Genomic DNA, 21,183 nt, shown 5'->3' on the forward strand with positions numbered 1-21,183 from the left:
AGATGTAGGTGTACGGCGACTTTCCGTCTGAACCTGCTTACTATATTCATGCCGTGGTCTCCCACATACCACCCTCTCTTTCGCCCATTACCATACTGACAATGCCTTCGTGTCTGAGTATGGGAGGAGCAGGAGGAGGAGGAGATTAGTGTTTAACGTCTGAGTATGTCTGAGTATGTGTCCCATCAAGCGATCACGTCTTTTAGTCCACTTGCCCCACAAATTTCTTTCTCCACAGTTGTATTCAGTACCTCTCTAGTTATTCGACTTAACCATCTGATCTTGAGCATTCTTCTGTAGCGCCATACATGAAAAACTTCTACAGGGGATGGACAAAATATGGAGGAGCGATGCGGATCACGAGTGGATGTGGATTTATCAGTAAACTGCAAGGCAGGGTGCTCAGATTACGTCCTCTTAGTACGTTAGGGCCTATAAAAGCCCTGCAAGGTTATGAAAAAGGCTCAAAATTGGTGTATATATATCCCTGAATTTACTGTCCATCTGCAGGAATGTTACAATTAAATTGTTCTAACATGTTATAGTCAGTATTCGACATAGACATTAACACTTCAAAAACAGAAATGCAAAAAACACTGAAATACAAAATTTTGTCTCCCATAAAAATTTTCACAAGTGCAATTAATGTAAATGGAAATGAGCGTTTGGCGTCATTGGCCGGGAGGCCCCTTACGGGGCAGGTCCGGCCGCCTCGGTGCAGGTCTTACTACATTCGACGCCACATTGGGCGAGCTGCGCGCCGGATGGGGATGAAGACAACGCCCAGCCCCTGAGCGGAGAAAATCCCCGACCCTGGCGGGAATCGAACCCGGGCCCGTAGGACGGCAATCCGTCACGCTGACTACTCAGCTATCTTTTCTTTTTTTTAGGATGGTCAGGGGGTGGTACATATCGGGGCGGACATTAATTTAAATGCATTTTTTTCATTCTAACACTGCCAGACACTTTCACCATTATGAATCGCTTGAACTCCATGAATGAACGATGTCTTCAAGGTCTCTCAGTCTTCTAAAGATGTGGTACGTACGACTTTGTATGTTTGTGTAGATGACGAGCATGTTTAGTGATATCAAACCAAGTATTTCATGCAACGAATCCATTTCTCTCTACTTGCGCTTTTCTCTTCTGACAAAAATAAAATAATCTCTAGAAATAGCAAATAAAATCAAAATTCGGTGACAGTTCCGAACTACTTCTCCAAGACGAAGACAGGAACAGCAAGGGGGCACGGAATTACAGAGATTCTCAAGTTTATTACAATGGCCGCCTTAGTAACACACCCCAAACACTTGAGTATAACTATTACACGCTACAAACTGCACAACACACGATTGCTATAAGCCCAATATTTGAACACAAATCAGTCCTCATCTCAGGAAAAGACAGACGCTAATTTGATAACTGCACTACTCACCTCAGCATAAAAAATTACCTCCTTCTTACACTGAAGCTAAAAGTGCTATACATATGACAGTCTCTCAACAAGATGATCGAACTAGATGGCGCACGCGCTTGGAGCTGAATATTAGTTATCAACTGTGGAAACGGAACTTCATGGGGATACGAAATTAGGAGCAAGGACGGAATAGGGCAACTAACCTTATTACTACGATTAGTGGACGATTTGAAATTAGACAGTGACAAAATCGCAAAAGTCTACCTTCAATTCCTTCTCGAAGGAGTTGAGCGCACTACAAATGACAAGAGCACGTAATGTCCACCATTTTCTTGCATGTGCAACACCAATACGGGCAGAAATTCTGTGTGTGCTTGTCGAAGAACTACCAACTCAAGACTTTTACTTCACCCACGTTCTGTTCATTTGGACTGTCGGATTGAACACCACTGGTTGTTAGTGCACACTGTGTTCCCCTGCTCCTCCAGATGAGACATGAACGGTGTGCGCTGAAGGAGCCTCACGCACTTTTGTGAAAACACGAGTAAAGCAGTCTCGGATCTGGCCGTCTGTGGTTAGGAAATTGTCTACCGTAACCTCTATACACACTACTGTGTCTCCACTACGAAACCTAAACATAAATACCATATCTGCATACTCAGCGTTTGTAAACACGTGCTAAAGGCTTAAACTATTAGAACTGGCCAACAAATCTCAATCATAATCTAAAAATTCATTACGTAAGCTCAAGCTCAAGCTCAACCTCACAACTTGGACTTAAAAATGACAATCGAGAAATAAACCAACAGCAAGTTGAGTACCACACACGAAACGAACGATTATCTCTGTAAGCAGCTCTATCTCATAATCAATAAAAATCGAACACACATTACGCAGAACGCTTTGTTGGAATTAGCCTCCGTCTTCAGGCCACAAGTGGCCCATCGGGACCATCCGACCGCCGTGTCATCCTCACTGAGGATGCGGATAGGAGGGGCGTGTTGTCAGCACACCGCTCTCCCGGTCGTTATGATCGTTTTCTTTGACCGGAGCCGCTACTATTCGGTCGAGTAGCTCCTCAATTGGCATCACGAGGCTGAGTGCACCCCTAAAAATGGCAACAGCGCATGGCGGTCTGGAAGGTCACCCATCCAAGTGCCGGCCACGCCCGATAGCGCTTAATTTCGGTGATCTGACGGGAACCGGTGTATCCACTGCGGCAAGGTCGTTGCAGCCTTTACTAGCTGCTCCTAAAATAGCTGCTGTTCGTCCTGAAACACCTTCCGCATCGCAGCCAGGCCCGATCTCACCTCACGTCACAACACGGCCACACGGGCGCCCGCTACGGAAGCGGGTCACGCCCGTGCCTCCAATCACACGTCACAACGTATCGTGTCGCGCGCTGCCGCCTGCGCTATCGAACATTTCCTGTCTGCTCTTAAGCGGCGTTCCGGCGTAGCGCTGTAGCTCCTAGAGCAGTGGTTCTCAAAGTATGCGCCCTAGAACATTTGCGGATGCGCCCTATAATATTTAAGGAAAACATATGGCCAAATATGAAACAACATACAGCTAATCAATGTTATCCATTTCACGACAGGTATAATACGGAAGGAGTCGAATAGTTTGGTTAAGGAAGTAAGGTGGCTTATTCTCCTTGAGTGTCGACAGTATTCGGAACGTTTCATGCCGACTGTCTTCTCTCTTCCATTGCTGCTAATCTAACAGTAGCGACTGTTTGCGAGCTGGGCAAAGGTATTTCAAAATAATTAGTGACGATAAAGCCATTGCTGGCCCATCGGGGTCATCCCTTACGCCACCGAGAAGTGTAAGGAATTCAAGGGAAAGTGTAACCGCGGTGATGCGAAAAAAATAATTATTCGTATGGCAGAATGCTGCGGTCTGAAGAAACGGAATGGTCAGAAAATTGTCACATTGCTACTGAGACGCCCTGCTAAACCCTCCGGGCAGGACAGGTAGTTTAAGTTGTGGAAAGCGGCCAAAATAAGCGGCTGACAGCTACACTCGAACATACAACCTTTTATTTGATCAAACATTACAAGGGCCAAGAAAATATGTTTTTAAAAAAAACACAGCTTTAGTTTTGGAAATTAATTCGCGGCTGAATGCACTGTAAAATCTCATGCCTTAAGGGCGAGACCACGTTAATTTAAAATGGCTGAAAGCCAATAAAGTAAAGCTCAACCAAAATCGGAAATTTAAAAGACAAAGCCGTATCTTAAAACAGTTCCTTAATTAATCAGAAGGCTCAAAGAATCTGACAGCTTAAGAGCAGAACAACTGTAATTCACAATCGGCTGAAGGCCCAATACTTGAGACTCAATAACATTAATTTTAAAAATGCCAAAGGCTTTACATAAAACAGTTCTTAAATTAGGCTGAAGGCGCAAACCATCTGATGCCTTAAGGGCAAAACAACCTTAATCTAAAAATCGGCTAGAAGCCATACAAGTACAAACAGAAAGAACAAACAAGAAAAGGCAGTACACCCAAGGGCACTCAGAAGTTCCGAGGGTCGGCCTGGAATTCAAACACTAACGCTCGCTTATGTGAGACAGGCAGTCGGCCCTACCATTCTCGATCCGACGACAATCCAACTGACAGACCCACTGACAAGATAACCTCCGCTTCACCTGACCAGCACACAACAGGGAGTTCAAAGAAACAATGTAGATGGTATTGGTGCCCACAATCAATTACACATTGAGCTGTCAAACTACACAGCATTCTGGACAGCGACAACACGATGAGGAAAACACACTGCCTGAATTTATGTCAATGACCAGGGCAGGTAACCGGAACGTTAACGGCCACAATGCAGAAGATTCAGCTGGTGCACTTCAATTGAAATAACCAAGTATAGTTAAACTCCACCGGAGGGTGGCTCAAATTTGCCAACTTCAAAAACATACTTTCCTCGCAGGAATGTCCCAACAGCCGACAACAAACTTCAGACGACACAATGTGAAGAGTCGTGACTTGCTGGTAGACTGAGTCAGAACTCAACTTTCATGTCCAGGATCGGTGAGCCACGAACCTCGTAGCAATGGGAACAGCACCAGAGACTCGGACACCACATAGAGGCCGCCAGCAGGCCCGGCCAAACCACGCTGCTCCATGCCAACCGACCAACTGCCCAGGATCGGTGAGAGGACCAAATATACGTCGGCCGATGAGACGACCAACCGAACAACCAACGAATGGTCGTCCCACTCCAATCTTCCTCCGTTGGACGGTTCATGCGTGTCGCCAGCGGTCGGCGAGCACTGGCTGTCGGCGCCTCACCGGCGCTCCGTCGCCGACTCCACTGCTGCTGCGTCCCGACTGCACTGCTGGTCCGTCTCCAACTAACTGCCAGACACACGACGACCCGGAAATACTATCGGTCGCTCCAGAGATGGTACGGCAGTGCACTTATCGATATGCTCTGCTGCTGCCGCTCACCGACAACTAAGGCCGGAAGTTAGTGGCGCCAGTAAATGGAATAAGAAAACGAGGGGGCAGTACCGAAATAGAAGATGATAAGCAATAAATGGCATGAACACGAGCCGTGCAAGGCTCAGCTATAATCATAACAGTATACATTGGTGGGAGTGATTAATGGCCAACACAGTAACTTACAGGGCTATTACAAATGATTGAAGCGATTTCATAAATTCACTGTAGCTCCATTCATTGACATATGGTCACGACACACTACAGATACGTAGAAAAACTCATTAAGTTTTGTTCGGCTGAAGCCGCACTTCAGGTTTCTGCTACCAGAGCGCTCGAGAGCGCAGTGAGACAAAATGGCGACAGGAGCCGAGAAAGCGTATGTCGTGCTTGAAATGCACTCACATCAGTCAGTCATAACAGTGCAACGGCACTTCAGGACGATGTTCAGCAAAGATCCACCAACTGCTAACTCCATTCGGCGATGGTATGCGCAGTTTAAAGCTTCTGGATGCCTCTGTAAGGGGAAATCAACGGGTCGGCCTGCAGCGAGCGAAGAAACGGTTGAACGCGTGCGGGCAAGTTTCACGCGTAGCCCGCGGAAGTCGACGAATAAAGCAAGCAGGGAGCTAAACGTACCACAGCCGACGGTTTGGAAAATCTTACGGAAAAGGCTAAAGCAGAAGCCTTACCGTTTACAATTGCTACAAGCCCTGACATCCGATAACAAAGTCAAACGCTTTGAATTTTCGGCGCGGTTGCAACAGCTCATGGAAGAGAATGCGTTCAGTGAGAAACTTGTTTTCAGTGATGAAGCAACATTTTTTCTTAATGGTGAAGTGTTTAAACCTCCTCTACCAAGAAACGTGCCAGAACTGCGAGCTCGCATCAACGATGCTTTCGAATTAATTGATGGGGACATGCTGCGCCGAGTGTGGGAGGAACTTGATTATCGGCTTGATGTCTGCCGAATCACTAAAGGGGCACATATCGAACATTTGTGAACGTCTAAAAAAAGTTTTTGAGTTTTTGCATGTGTATGCAAAGCATTGTGAAAATATCTCAAATAATAAAGGTATTGTAGAGCTGTGAAATCGCTTCAATCATTTGTAATAACCCTGTATTTGATCTCTGCTGTAAAAAACTTGCAGTCCAAGACTGCAACTATGGATTGCAAGTTTTTACAACATAATGCTTCACGGTGATTCATTATTAATAAGTGCCTTAAATGCTATTTTCTTCAACTCATTGCACTAGAACTGCATTACAACAGCCTTACCTTAATTTCACAATTTTTTGGTAGAAATGATGCGCTTTTAGCGAAACCTTTTTACTTTTGTTTGTAAAATATAACTATCATAGTCGCCGGTCGGTACAGGCGCACAAGCATCCGTGGATGACTAGCACGGTCGTGGAATTTTCCTAACCATCCCCTATCTCACCAACCCTCGCCCTGCAGGCGCCGTGCAAATTATTTTCGCACACCTCGTTTCGTGCCTTCTTTGCACGACCAAACGGTACGGCATATGCGTCGCTCTTAAAGTTGGTAAATAAACATTGAGTTAATCCACAGTACTGTCAAGCGTTAATGGATTTCTGGTCAGACTCATTTTCCTAGACCAATGGTTCTCAAACTTTTTGAACTTAGGGCGCATTTAAAAGGCCGCAAGTAATTGTGGGCGCACTGTATACACATTTCTGAGGAATATTCTGCAACAGTCAATACAGGAAATAAACACTGTGATAAAATAGCAATTAAGTCATTTTATTTTGAATTTCGCGTCCCGACTCCAGAAAATACAACTTATAATAATAAAAAAATACATTATCACAACATGAACAATTAATTTTTATACAAAAAATGTGAGAGACTCATGACCCACGATTGTCACCCGAACGCGACTGCTGAACGCCGTATTACCTCCTACCCTGCCAAGAGGAACTATTAAGTGGAACGTATTGAAATGAAATAATGCAATAAAACTAACGATTAATTCAAATTGTAGAGAAAAGTAATAATGCAATATAAATGAAGAATACCTTGCGTCTACTCTTTCTAGTGTTTAAGAGAAACATGGGTCTGATGTGTTCTCGCGATTTCTTCTATGTTGGGAGATATGATTGAAAGATAAACTCTCAACCGGTTCAAATGGCTCTGAGCACTATGGGACAACATCTGAGGTCATCAGTCACCTAGAACTCAGAACTACTTAAACCTAACTAACCTAACGACATCACACACATCCATGCCCGAGGCAGGATTCGAACCTGCGACCGTAGCGGTCTCGCGGTTCCAAACTGAAGTGCCTAGAACCGCACGGCCACACCGGTAAGTAATCTGCCCCTCGACAACCACCTCACTTCTGTGTGTAAAAGGAACCATCTGTGTTCTGACTCCGTATCGATACACAGATTTTCGAATAAACGGGTTTTGACATGAAACTTCCTGGCAGATTAAAACTGTGTGCCCGACCGAGACTCGAAATCGGGACCTTTGCCTTTCGCGGGCAAGTGCTCTTGGAGACGAGGTACTGGCAGAAGTAAAGCTTTGGGTACCGGGCGTGAGTCGTGCTTCGGTAGCTCAGTTGGTAGAGCACTTGCCCGCGAAAGGCAAAGGTTCCGAGTTCGAGTCTCGGTCGGGCACACAGTTTTAATCTACCAGGAAGTTTCATATCAGCGCACACTCCGCTGCAGAGTGAAAATCTCATTCTGGGTTTTGACATGTCTTGTTTCAATAGAATTTACCGTCTGAACAACTTTCTCTAAGACTTCTCTCAATTTTTCTCTCAATGTCTTTGATGTTAGGGTCTCCCTATGAAGAAAGCAGTGAGTTACGATAATATCTTAATTTTGTTTTTCTGCAAAAGAAATAAGATCCTTAACACGGCCTACCACTGCAGGGGCGCCATCTGTAAAAATGCCTACACACGACTTCCATGTTAACTGCCACTCATTAAGATAAGCATTTAAAATGTTGAAAACGTCCTCACCTATAGCAGACACACTTAATTGTTTGCAAAAAAGAAACTGATTTACTGCTTGATCTTGATTAATGAGACTGGCAAATGCTAAGAGTTGCGATTGGTTGGTAATATCTGCTGGTTCATCAACTTGCAATGCAAAGTGCGAGTGCTTGAGTTTATTACTGCATACATTTTTCTCAGTATTAGTAGACATTTCTATAACACGCAAGTACTGTCAACTTCTCCCGCGGTCGTATTTTTTCATAATATGCTTCTAGCAACTAACAGAAAAATCCAAAAGCCGTGAGCTGGCAGTACGAGCTTCTCAAGACTGTATTCTTCTTTCTCAGTAACAAACAAAAATACTTACAAATTTACCATTGTTTTAAGATGTGCTTTGTTTTAACTGAGCTTGCTGACTTCGACTCTGAGCTAAGTAAAGTCTGCCGTTTACGTCAGGGACGTAATGGTACGTAGCGCGGCCACTGCAAGATTAACAGAAATACAGAAATTAGAGGTGGAATATTTTAGGGTTTGTCTTCCAATGCTGACAGCCAACGAGCGTGCGCAGCTGCTGTGGTATACACGTCAAGCGGAAGCAACATGGATTCGTGAATGTGTAGTATAGGGACGGTCATCTTCAAATATGGTACATGTTTGTAGCAGTTACTAAGAAAACAGTATAGACTGTGATAATAGAACGCGATCAGTAAAAAAAAAAAAATGGCATTCAAATCATGTAGCAAACATTTGTGATAGTGTCTCATACTGCACCTACTATACTAAGTTATGTGAGTTAGAAATTTATAGTAAGATCGAAAGAGAATTGTGGTAATTTGGCCAGGATGAGAAAAGTGACCATTGCATACTTTTTGCTTTGAACAGTGCTGCTCCCTGCTGAGAAGTGGTCACACTAGTTGTAATATACGTAGCCGTTGTTGTCAGTGAGATTGACAGGAATGTAGTTCTGTCATTTTTAATAATATGTCTTTTGTATTCCAGTCCTTTGATGTAATGTATGTCACTTATAGTATTCTTGTTACCTCACATATACGAAAAGTAACGATTTTTAACAATATAAATGTTTTAACATCGTCTTTTGGCCTATAAATGTAGTTCCTTGTTATTTATTTCAGTTTGATAGTTTCTTCTGTGGATCACTAATGCCGCCATAGTGTCCGTACAGAAAATTGGCGGCGCATGTGTACACTCAACAAGAATTAGATACTTTAAAGAAAAAAAATACGCATAACACAACATATAAAACTGATTGATAAGCCCTAAAAGCTGACATGCGCCATTTCAAGGTGACACTTTTGAATTAAGTTTTTTTAAACCGTTTCTTCCTGTCATATTTCTCATAGTACAAAAGTCCGATTGAGAACGGTCTGCTGCAGCCGCTTGGTATTCTTACAGATACAACGGCGTTAAGGTGCCTAGAAGATGCGATCAGAAATCAGGAAGACAAACATGGGATTCTGATGCGATTGCACTGGCCACATTACCTGGTTAAGTATTGAAACTTCGTCACTGTGTAAGCCTTCATAAAAATGCTTGTAGCGCCAATATATTACTTTCTTTTTCACTTAAAAAAACACACGTCAAAAAAAGATTTGCATCCCCTCGGTTCCGGAACCTGCACAGAAAATTGGAATAAGATCAACATAAACATTATTTACGCCCTTTTTATTGCTGATGTAAACCACACGTTGCATGTTGTACCACCATACAACGAGGTGGTGGTCCGGGTTGCTGTCCACACCGGTAAGTCTAATACCCAGTAGCACGTCCTCTTGCATTCACGCATGCCTGTATTCGTCGTGGCATACTATCCACAAGTCCATCAAGGCACTGCTGGTCCAGATTGTCCCACTCCTCAACGGCGATTCGACGTAGATCCCCCAGAGTGGTTGGTGGGTCACGTCGTCCATAAACAGCCCTTTTGAATCTATCCCAGGCATGTTCGATAGGCTTCATGTCTGGAGAACATGGTGGCCACTCTAGTCGTACGTCGGCCCCAGATAATGCCATCGCAAAACAGCAGGGAACCTCCACCTTGCTGCACTCGCTGGACAGTGTCTAAGGCCTTCAGCGTGACCGGCTTACCTCCAGACAAGTCTCCGACGATTGTTTGGTTGAAGGCATATGCGACACTCATCGGTGAAGAGAACGTGATGCCAATCCTGAGCGGTCCTTTGGGCATGTTGTTGGGCCATCTGTACCGCGCTGCATGGTGTCGAGGTTGCACAGAATGACCTCGCCATGGACGTCGGGAGTGAATTTGCACATCATGCAGCCCATCGTCCACAGTTTGAGTCGTAACACGGCGTCCTGTGGCTGGACGAAAAGCATTATTCAACATGGTGGCGTTGCTGCCAGGGTTCCTCCGAGCCATAATCCGTAGGTAGCGATCATCCACTACAGTAGTATCCCTTGGGCTACCTGAGCGAGGCATGTCATCGACAGATCCTGTCTCTCTGTATCTCCTCCATGTCCGAACAACATCGCTTTGGTTCACTCCGAGACGCCTGGACACTTCCCTTGTTGAGGGCCCTTCCCGACACGATCGAAGCGCGGTATTGACCGCCAGGCATGGTTGAACTACATAAAACACCGGCCGTGTACTTCCTGATGGAATGACTGGAACTGATAGGCTGTCGGACCCCCTCCGTCTAATAGGCGCTGCTCATGCATGGTTGTTTACATATTTGGGCGGGTTTACTTAGATATCTGAACAGTCGATGGGACTGTGTTTGTGATACAATATCCAGTCAACGTCTATCTTCAGGAGTTCTGGGAACCGTGATGACGAAAAACTTTTTTTGATATGAACCTTCCTGGCAGATTAAAACCGTGTGCACCGACCGAGACTCGAACTCGGGACCTTTGCCTTTCGCGGGCAAGTGCTTTACCATCTGAGCTACCGAAGCACGACTCACGCCCGGTCCTCACAGCTTTACTTCTGCCAGTACCTCGTCTCCTACCTTCCAAACTTTACAGAAGCTCGATTAGCACTCCTGCAAGGTTCGCAGGAGAGCTTCTGTAAAGTTTGGAAGGTAGGAGACGAGGTACTGGCAGAAGTAAAGCTGTGATGACCGGGCGTGAGTCGTGCTTCGGTAGCTCAGATGGTAGAGCACTTGCCCGCGAAAGGCAAAGGTCCCGAGTTCGAGTCTCGGTCGGTGCACACGGTTTTAATCTGCCAGGACGTTTCATATCAGCGCACACTCCGCTGCAGAGTGAAAATCTCATTCTGGTTTTTTTTGATATGTCTATTTGGTGTGATATCTTACAATAAGCAGATTAAAAAGTGTAAGTGATAAATCTTCTGCCAATAACCATGGTTTGGTGATAATTGAACTTCTCTTTTCTTAGTGGCTACTCGCCCCCGGCCCTCCATTCGCACCCGCTTTCTTTGGTGGCTCAAAGTAGCCGGCTGGAGTGGCCGAGCGGTTCTAGGCGCTTCAGTCTGGAACCGCGCGACCGCTACGGTCGCAAGTTCGGATCCTGCCTCGGGCATGGATGTGTGTGATGTCCTTAGGTTAGTTAGGTTTAAGTAGTTCTAAGTTCTAGGGGACTGATGACCTCATATGTTAAGGCCCATAGTGCTCAGAGCCATTTGAACCATTTTTGGCTGAAAGTATCGCCCAACAGAGTCAACATTGGCCCTTAAGCAAAATAGTTTGTCCTAGACAGTCGACAAGTAACACATTCTCGGCTCTGACGAGCAAATTGCATATGAGCATGGAGAAGCTGAATCAGACGCGACAGAGCGCTAAACTAAACGTGCAAATCTGCAACTGTGAGCGTGGTAACCTGAAAAAGGTCTTGAGATTACAAACAATTCATCACAATATCAGTATCAAATATTCGACTCACAGAGTCAGACGTCGATAGTCTGCAGTTGTCTCAGACGACAGTGTGTCGGCGAGAGTCAAAACAAGGTCTGAAACCAAGTGAGAACAAATACATCTCGATAAGCAACAGTTTTCATTTCGAGATTAAAAAAAACACGTTTTGGAGTTCAGACACAATAAGGTGATTGATGTCATGAGACACCTCGTTTTACTCCGTGTAGTGTAGCAACTCGACGTGGCATGGACTCAACAAGTTGAAACCTCCCCCTAGAAAAATTTATGATTGACTGTGCTGATAAACCCCTTACGTTATTTGATTTTCAAACAGCTGACCAAAACTGAACGTGCACAGACATTTCTCTCTTTACTTATTCAGATCATCAATAAACTGACACACAATATTTTTAGCACAACGCAATCTGACTTTCAATAATCCCTACAAAAGAATGGCCCTGACTAACAATAACCTATACCTTTCATGAATCACTTACCTCACAAAAACCTTCGTTACTCGAACTACTGCAATACAGCGAGTGCCAATACCGCCAGCTAAATAAAAGATTCCAACTACTGAAGGCACTAACTACTGGTAGGCATAGTTAGCAAATGAAAGATTTTTATGGAGAACAAACAATGTATTTACCTTAATAGTGTTGAAAAGTCATATGTATATATCAGTTCATGACATCCAGTCTTACAAATTTACTGTCTCTGATGGACACACGTCCAGATCATCCGCTCTCAAAATTCCGCCATTTCGCTCCCCACATCCACCACTGTTGGCGGCTCACCTCCAACTGCGCAACGCTACGCGCGGCTCACCTCCAACTGCCCAACACTACAATAGTAAATATTCCAACAATGCCAACCAGCCACAGACTGCACACAGCACAGCCAGTGATTTTCATACAGAGTGCTACGTGGCGTTACCAATGTAAAAACCTAAACAGCCCACTTACAAAGTCTTTGTAAGTCCCCTGGAGAAATATTGAGCCATGCTTCCTCTATAGCTGTCCATAACTGCGAAACTGTAGCCAGTGCTGGATTTCGTGCATGAAATAACCTCTCGATTAAGTCCCATAAATGTTCGATGGGATTCACGTCGGACGATCTGTGTGGCCAAATAACTTGCCCGAATTGTCCGCAATGTTCTTAAAACCCATAGCCAACAGCTGTAGCCGAGAGACATGGTTCAGTGTCATCCATAAAAATTCCATCATCATTTGGGAACACGAAGTTCGTGAATGTGGTGTCACCGCCAGACACCACACTTGCTAGGTGGTAGCTTAAATCGGCCGCGGTCCATTTAGTACATGTCGGACCCGCGTGTCGCCACTGTGTGATCGCAGACCGAGCGCCACCACAAGGCAGGTCTCGAGATACGATAGAGCACTCGCCCCCAGTTGTACGACGACATTGCTAGCGACTATACGGACGAAGCCTTTCCTCTCATTTGCCGAGAGACAGTTAGAATAGCCTTCAGCTAAGTCCATGGCTACGACCTAGCAAGGCGCCATTAGCCTTACATAGTTTGATAGTTATCGTATAAATGTCTCAAGAAGAACGTTGTAAACCAACAAAGAATAAAGTTAAGTATTCGAGGAGCTGCATACTTTTCTTGCTACCATTCAATAGTTATCCTGTTCCAGACTTCACGCCAGTCGGCGTGTGTGTACGCGTGCCTTTCTTTTGGCTACCCGTCACTGTGGACTGGCTGCCTTAGCAGTCCACAACAGTGAATGTCTGCAAATGATCTCCAAGTAGCTGAACATCAGCCATTTCCTGTCAATGATCTGTTCACTTGGATCAGAGGACCCAGCCCATTCCATCTAAACACAGCCCGACCGTAATGGAGCCGCCACCAGCTTGCACAGTGCCTTGTTGACAAACTGGGTCCATTGCTTCGTGGGGTCTGCTCGGTAGGTCTTACCAATTCAAATCGGGGCTCTTCTGACTAGAGACGCTGCAATCAGTGTCGTGCTGTTAGAAAACGCGCTCGCACCGTTCGTCTGCTGCCACAGCCCATTAACGCCAGAAGTAAGGATTGCAACAAAGAAGTGATTTACAAACAGTAAGTATATTTCACACATCTAAAAAACTTCTTAGTTTTAAATAGGGTTACAGTGTGCACGTCAAGCAAGTGCCGCAATGGAGAGGAGAAATGCAGGTTCAAATGGTTCAAATGGCTCTGAGCACTACGGGACTTAACTTCTGAGGTCATCAGTCCCCTAGAAGTTAGAACTACTTAAACCTAACTAACCTAAGGACATCACACACATGCATGCCCGAGGCAGGATTCGAACCTGCGCCCGTTGCGACCGCACGGCACCAGACTGTAGCGCCTAGAACCACTCGGTCAGGCAAGTGTATACCCTCAGTGTATATAGTTAGCTTTCATTTCTGAGAAGGAGTTGTGGGTAGCGCTTCCGATGCACCACGAATTCCTTCGTCACTCATTCTAACACATATATACAAACACACACACACACACACACACACACACACACACAAACACACGAACTGAATATCATTCATCTTTCATCATTTTAAAAACAAAAGTGTTCCAAAGCAAGTCTTTCGCTCTACAGTTTAATTAGGTGCTAAAGATGGTGATAGTGTGGAGTTGTGGGGGGGTGGGGGCAAGAGATGGCAGGGGGAGGGGGGAGAGAGGGAGGGGGTACGAGCTAATGTCTGATTGCACTCAGAGGTAATGGTCTAAGAAAGGTTGGGAACAACTGTTTCAGAGAGTTTTTTCTAGCGGTCGATGTGGAACTACTTTGGACAAGTATATGGTGCATTCGAAATCACAGCGAATAACATTATCATAGTTGAGTTGCAAAGCATTGTAATTCGTTTACAAATGGCGGTTTGTAATGACCTTTACAAACATGTAGTTCATCTATAGTTTTTTAACTTACGCTGACATGAATAAATCACTGACAGATGCCGAAATCCTACTAAAGCTTCTAAAAGTAATATTAGGAAGCAGCGATTTGAGCTACAGAGGTGACTTCTGTAATGAGAAAGATCTCAGAAGTGCCCTAAACACAGATTTTTGAGTATCTGAAGCAGAAAATTACAGTTGAATACATTGTGAGAGTTAACAGTGATAAACGTGTTACAAATATTTACTATCAAAAACAGTCAGTAGTGATTTACCACCAGGAGGTGGTTTTTACTTATTGGTCTGAAGATGACCACAGTAGTGGTCGAAACTGGTCACCGTAATAAATAAATTGTGATCAGAACTGTTTTTGATAGTAAATAAAAATAAAACTACAGATCTTCACATCACATATCCTTTGTTGTTGTGATCTTCAGTCCTGCCGGCCGGTGTGGCCGTGCGGTTAAAGGCCCTTCAGTCTGGAACCGCGTGACCGCTGCGGTCGCAGGTTCGAATCCTGCCTCGGGCATGGATGTGTGTGACGTCCTTAGGTTAGTTAGGTTTAATTAGTTCTAAGTTCTAGGGGACTGATGACCTTAGAAGTTAAGTCGCATAGTGCTCAGAGCCATTTTCTTCAGTCCTGAGACTGGTTTGATGCAACTATCCATGCTACTCTATCCTGTGCAAGCTTCTTCATCTCCCAGTACATACTGCAACCTACACGTTACTGTTTTCGTTTGCTGACTACTTCACTTGTGAGACACGTGTTGCAGAAATACAGAAGATACCAGATGGTTTTGAATTTCCGGTCTTTCGTACAGTAATCGCACATATTTATTTCTTTTGCTTTCTTCATCTGCCATTTAATCCAGGAGTTCTGGTGTTAAGTAAAGTCAGTAAAGGGAGTGTAATCATTTTATTCTCCTCCATTCTGTTCAGTACCTCCTCATCAGTTATGTGATCTCTCCACTTAATCTTCAGCAAGTTTCGAAAGCTTCTATTTCCTTCTCGTCCGAGCAGTTTATATCGTCCATGTTTCATTTCCATACATGGCTACACTCTAGACAAATACATTCAGAAAAGACTTCGGAACACATAACTCTATTATTCGATATTAACAAATTTCCCTTCTTTAGAAATGCGTTTCTTGCCATCGCCAATATGTAATTTGTATGCTCTCTACTTCCGCCATTATGTTATTTTCTGCCCAAATACCAAAACTCATTTACTATTTGAAGTGTCACGTTTACGCTATCGAGTATAGATTTAAGTGTCAGGAAGTCGTTTCTGAAAGTATTTGTATGGAGTGTAGCCATGTATGGAAGTCAAACATGGACGATAAATAGTTTGGACAAGAAGAGAATAGAAGCTTTCGAAATGTGCTGCTACAGAAGAATGCTAAAGATAAGGTGGGTAGATCACGTAACTAATGAGGAGGTATTGAATAGGATTGGGGAGAAGAGAAGTTTGTGGCACAACTTGACTAGAAGAAGGGATCGGTTGGTAGGACATGTTTTGAGGCATCAAGGGATCACAAATTTAGCATTGGAGGGCAGCGTGGAGGGTAAAAATCGTAGAGGGAGACCAAGAGATGAATACACCAAGCAGATTCAGAAGGATGTAGGTTGCAGTAGGTACTGGGAGATGAAGAAGCTTGCACAGGATACAGTAGCATGGAGAGCTGCATCAAACCAGTCCCAGGACTGAAGACCACAACAACAACAACAACGTTTACGCATCTAATTCCCTTAGCGTCATCTGATTTAATTCGACTACATTCAATTACATTGCTTTCCTTGTTCATCTTAGATCCTCCTGTCAAGGCACTGTCCATTCCGTTCAACTGCTCTTCCAAGTCCTCTACTGCCTCTGACAGAATTACATATCATCGGGAAACCTCAAAGTTTTTATTTCTTCTCCCTGACCTTTAAACCGTACTCCAAATTTTTCGTTGTTTTCTATACTGCTTACTCAGTGTACATATTGAATAACACTGGGGGTAGGCTACAACACTGCACCGAGCGAGATGGCGCAGTGGTTAGACACTGGACTCGCATTCGGGAGGACGACGGTTCAATCCTGCGTCCGGCCATCCTGATTTAGGTTTTCCATGATTTCCCTAAATCACTCCAGGCAAATGCCGGGATGGTTCCTTTGTAAGGGCACGGCCGACTTCCTTTCCCATCCTTCCCTAATCCGATGAGACCGATGCCCACGCTGTCTGGTCTCCTTCACCAACCAACCAACTTACAACACTGCCTCACTCGCTTCTCAACCACTGCTTCCCTTTTTTACGCCCATCGTCCCTTACAACTGCCGTGTGGTTTCCGTACAAGTTGTAAATAAACTTTTGCTCTCTATATTTTTGTCTCTGCTACCTTAAGAATTTCAGAGAGTGTACTCCAGTCAACATTGTCAGAAGCTTTCTCGAAGTCCACAAATACTATAAATGTAATACTATAAATGTAAGTTTATCTTTGCTTGAACTATCTTCTAAGGTAAGTCCTCGGGTCAGTTGTGCGTAGTGTGTTCCTACATTTGTACAGAATCCAAACTGATTTTTCCCGAGGTCGGCTTCTACCAGTTTTTCCATTCTTCTGTAATGAATTCGAGTTACTATTTTCCGACGTAGTGCGCAGAAATCTGAGAGGAACAAACAACAAACCGCTCAGCAGTGCAGTCAGATCGGGACTCGAAAAGCACGGCTGCGCTACATTTGGCTTCATGGCGCACCTATCTTATCTACGGGCTTGCCCCCCCCACCCCCCTCGCTGTCTGTTACGAGCTCCTGTTACGCGACTCAACAATTTACGTGTCCTCAATAATGGACAGGGCGCGACTATTTTACGCACGGCCTGAAACAGGTGCTTTTACGACCTCAGTATCTCGCTTTGCACTAATTGGACGCCTGATACAGGAAGGGAGACGACATTTTCTTAGCAAATTGGTGGCCCGTCAGTCCATAATTCTGTTGTGTGCGTTTGTGGAACAACACACAAAGCTTACGATAATGCCGTATGAGCTGTCTTCCTTAGCCGCTACAAGCGAAACGACAATAAAAGTTGCGGTTACACACGCACAACTTGAGGGGAGTAGGAGCATAGGAGCATACTGCTGTTGCACGTAGAGGCTGGGATTGTGTGAGTTGGTGAGATGGAAAGGGGGTGGGGTGGGGGGGGGGGAGACATGCAGTGTCGTCCAGAGCCACGACCGTGCAGTGAGTGAGCCTCTGCTAGCCATGGGTCAACTCGCGTTTATGCCAATCCGAATTACGCCAGTTGAAAGTTTGCGTAAAGCGAGTTCAAACCGAATTAAACCGAGCTGAGGTGTGCCAGTTTCTTTGGCTCTTCAGTGTATAGAGGGTGGTCCATTGATAGTGACCGGGCCAAATATCTCGCGAAATAAGCTTCAAATGAAAAAACTACAAAGAACGAAACTCGTCCAGCTTGAAGGGGGAAACCAGATGGCGCTCTGGTTGGCCCGCTAGATGGCGCTGTCATAGGTCAAACGGATATCAACTGCGTTTTTTAAAATAGGAACCCCCATTTTTTATTACATATTCGTGTAGTACGTAAATAAACATGAATGTTTTAGTGGGACCACTTTTTTCGCTTTGTGATAGATGGCGCTGTAATAGTCGCAAACGTACAAGTACGTGGTATCACGTAACATTCCGCCACTGCGGACGGTATTTACTTCGTGATACATTACCCGTGTTAAAATGGACCGTTTACCAATTGCGAAAAAGGTCGATATCGTGTTGATGTATGGCTATTGTGATCAAAATGCCCAACGGGCGTGTGCTATGTATGCTGCTCGGTCTCCGGGACGACATCATCCAAGTGTACGGACCGTTCGCCGGACAGTTACGTTATTTAAGGAAACAGGAAGTGTTCAGCCACGTGTGAAACGTCAATCACGATCTGCAACAAATGATGATGCCCAAGTAGGTGTTTTAGCTGCTGTCGCGGCTAATCCGCAAATTGGTAGCAGACAAATTGCGCGAAAATCGGCAATCTCAAAAACGTCGGTGTTGAGAATGCTACACCAACATCGATTGCACCCGCACCATATTTCTATGCACCAGGAATTGCATGGCGACGACTTTCAACGTCGTGTACAGTTCTGCCACTGGGCACAAGAGAAATTACGGGACGATGGCAGACTTTTTGCACGCGTTCTATTTAGCGACGAAGCGTCATTCAGCAACAGCGGTAACGTAAACCGGCATAATAATGCACTATTGGACAACGGAAAATCCACGATGGCTGCGACAAGTGGAACATCAGCGACCTTGGCGGGTTAATGTATGGTGCGGCATTATGGGAGGACGGATAATTGGCCCCCATTTTATCGATGGCAATCTAAATGGCGCAATGTATGCTGATTTCCTACGTAAGTTCAACCGATCTTACTACAAGATGTTTCACTGCATGACAGAATGGCGGTGTACTTCCAACATGATGGATGTCCGACACACATCTCGCGTGCGGTTGAAGCGGTATGATAGCATATTTCATGACAGGTGGATTGGTCGTCGAAGCACCATACCATGGCTCGCACGTTCACCGGATCTGACGTCCCCGGATTTCTTTCTGTGGGAAAAGTGAAGGATATTTGCCATCGTGATCGACCGACAACGCCTGACAACATGCGTCAGCGCATTGTCAATGCATGTGCGAACATTACGGAAGGCGAACTACTCGATGTTGAGAGGAGTGTCGTTTCAAGTATTGCCAAATGCATTGAGGTTGACGGACATCATTTCGAGAATTTATTACATTAATGTGGTATTTACAGGTAATCACGCTGTAACCGAGCGAGGTGGCGCAGTGGTTAGCACACTGGACTCGCATTCGGGAGGACGACGGTTCAATCCCGTCTGCGGCCATCCTGATTTAGGTTTTCCGTGATTTCCCTAAATCGTTTCAGGCAAATGCCGGGATGGTTCCTTTGAAAGGGCACGGCCGATTTCCTTCCCAATCCTTCCCTAACCCGAGCTTGCGCTCCGTCTCGACCTCGTTGTCGACGGGACGTTAAACACTAATCACCACCACCATGCTTTCTCAGAAATGGTAAGTTCACAAAGGTACATGCACCACATTGAAAAAACCGAAATAAAATGTTCAAAAGTACCTGCGTTCTGTATTTTAATTTAGAAAACCTACCTGTTACCATTCATGGAGAAGAAATAAAAACTTTGAGGTTCGCCGATGACATTGTAATTCTGTCAGAGACAGCAAAGGACTTGGAAGAGCAGTTGAATGGAATGGACAGTGTCTTGAAAGGAGGATATAAGATGAACATCAACAAAAGCAAAACAAGGATAATGGAATGTAGTCTAATTAAGTCGGGTGATGCTGAGGGAATTAGATTAGGAAATGAGGCACTTAAAGTAGTAAAGGAGTTTTGCTATTTGGGGAGCAAAATAACTGATGATGGTCGAAGTAGAGAGGATATAAAATGTAGGCTGGCAATGGCAAGGAAAGCGTTTCTGAAGAAGAGAAATTTGTTAACATCCAGTATTGATTTAAGTGTCAGGAAGTCATTTCTGAAAGTATTCGTATGGAGTGTAGCCATGTATGGAAGTGAAACATGGACGATAAATAGTTTGGACAAGAAGAGAATAGAAGCTTTCGAAATGTGGTGCTACAGAAGAATGCTGAAGAATAGATGGGTAGATCACATAACTAATGAGGAAGTATTGAATAGGATTGGGGAGAAGAGAAGTTTGTGGCACAACTTGACCAGAAGAAGGGATCGGTTGGTAGGACATGTTCTGAGGCATCAAGGGATCACCAATTTAGTATTGGAGGGCAGCGTGGAGGGTAAAAATCGTAGAGGGAGACCAAGAGATGAATACACTAAGCAGATTCAGAAGGATGTAGGTCGCAGTAGGTACTGGGAGATGAAAAAGCTTGCACAGGATAGATTAGCATGGAGAGTTGAATCAAACCAGTCTCAGGACTGAAGACCACAACAATAACAACCTGTTACCAACTGCTCGTCTAAAATTGTGAGCCATATGTTTGTGACTATTACAGCGCCATCTATCACAAAGTAAAGAAAGTGGTCGAACTAAAACATTCATATTTCTTTACGTACTACACGAATATGTAATAAAAAAATGGGGGTTCCTATTTAATAAAACGCAGCTGATATCCGTTTGACCTATGGCAGCGCCATCTAGCGTGCCAACCATAGCGCCATCTGGTTCCCCCCCTTCAATCTAGACAAGTTTCGTTCCTTGTCGTTTTTTCGTTTGGCGCTTATTTCGTGAGATATTTGGCCCGGTCACGATCAATGGACCACCCTGAATACTCACGAGCGCGATTGGTACAGCATATGGAGCAATTTTTGGTCTTCTGGCTTGAAATTTTGAAGACAGACTTGTGAGAAACCAAACATGTTCCATAGAGTTTGATGGCAATCGGGCGATCTTCAGGCAGTTAAATCGCAGTTCACGATCAGGACTCCATACCGCACTGCAGGTTGTTTGGTTTGAAACTTTGAAAACAGACTTGTGAAACATGCGAAATTCGCAGTAGAAATTTTGATATTGATCCATCGTATGACAGCCAAAAGCCTGTTCAAGAGCATGTCGGTATACGC

The 21,183-nt window shown here is 44.7% G+C and overlaps 1 non-coding gene across 1 annotated transcript; it reads left to right on the forward strand.

Annotated features, from left to right (window-relative positions):
- Nucleotides 1–10,943: 10,943 nt before the first annotated feature.
- Trnas-cga lies at nucleotides 10,944–11,017 on the forward strand. Its single transcript has one exon. It is a non-coding gene; the product is annotated as a tRNA-Ser (tRNA).
- The last annotated feature ends 10,166 nt before the right edge of the window (nucleotides 11,018–21,183 follow it).

The sequence above is a fragment of the Schistocerca piceifrons genome, chromosome 9 (genome assembly GCF_021461385.2).
Source record: "Schistocerca piceifrons isolate TAMUIC-IGC-003096 chromosome 9, iqSchPice1.1, whole genome shotgun sequence".
Classification (NCBI taxonomy): Eukaryota; Metazoa; Arthropoda; class Insecta; order Orthoptera; family Acrididae; genus Schistocerca; species Schistocerca piceifrons.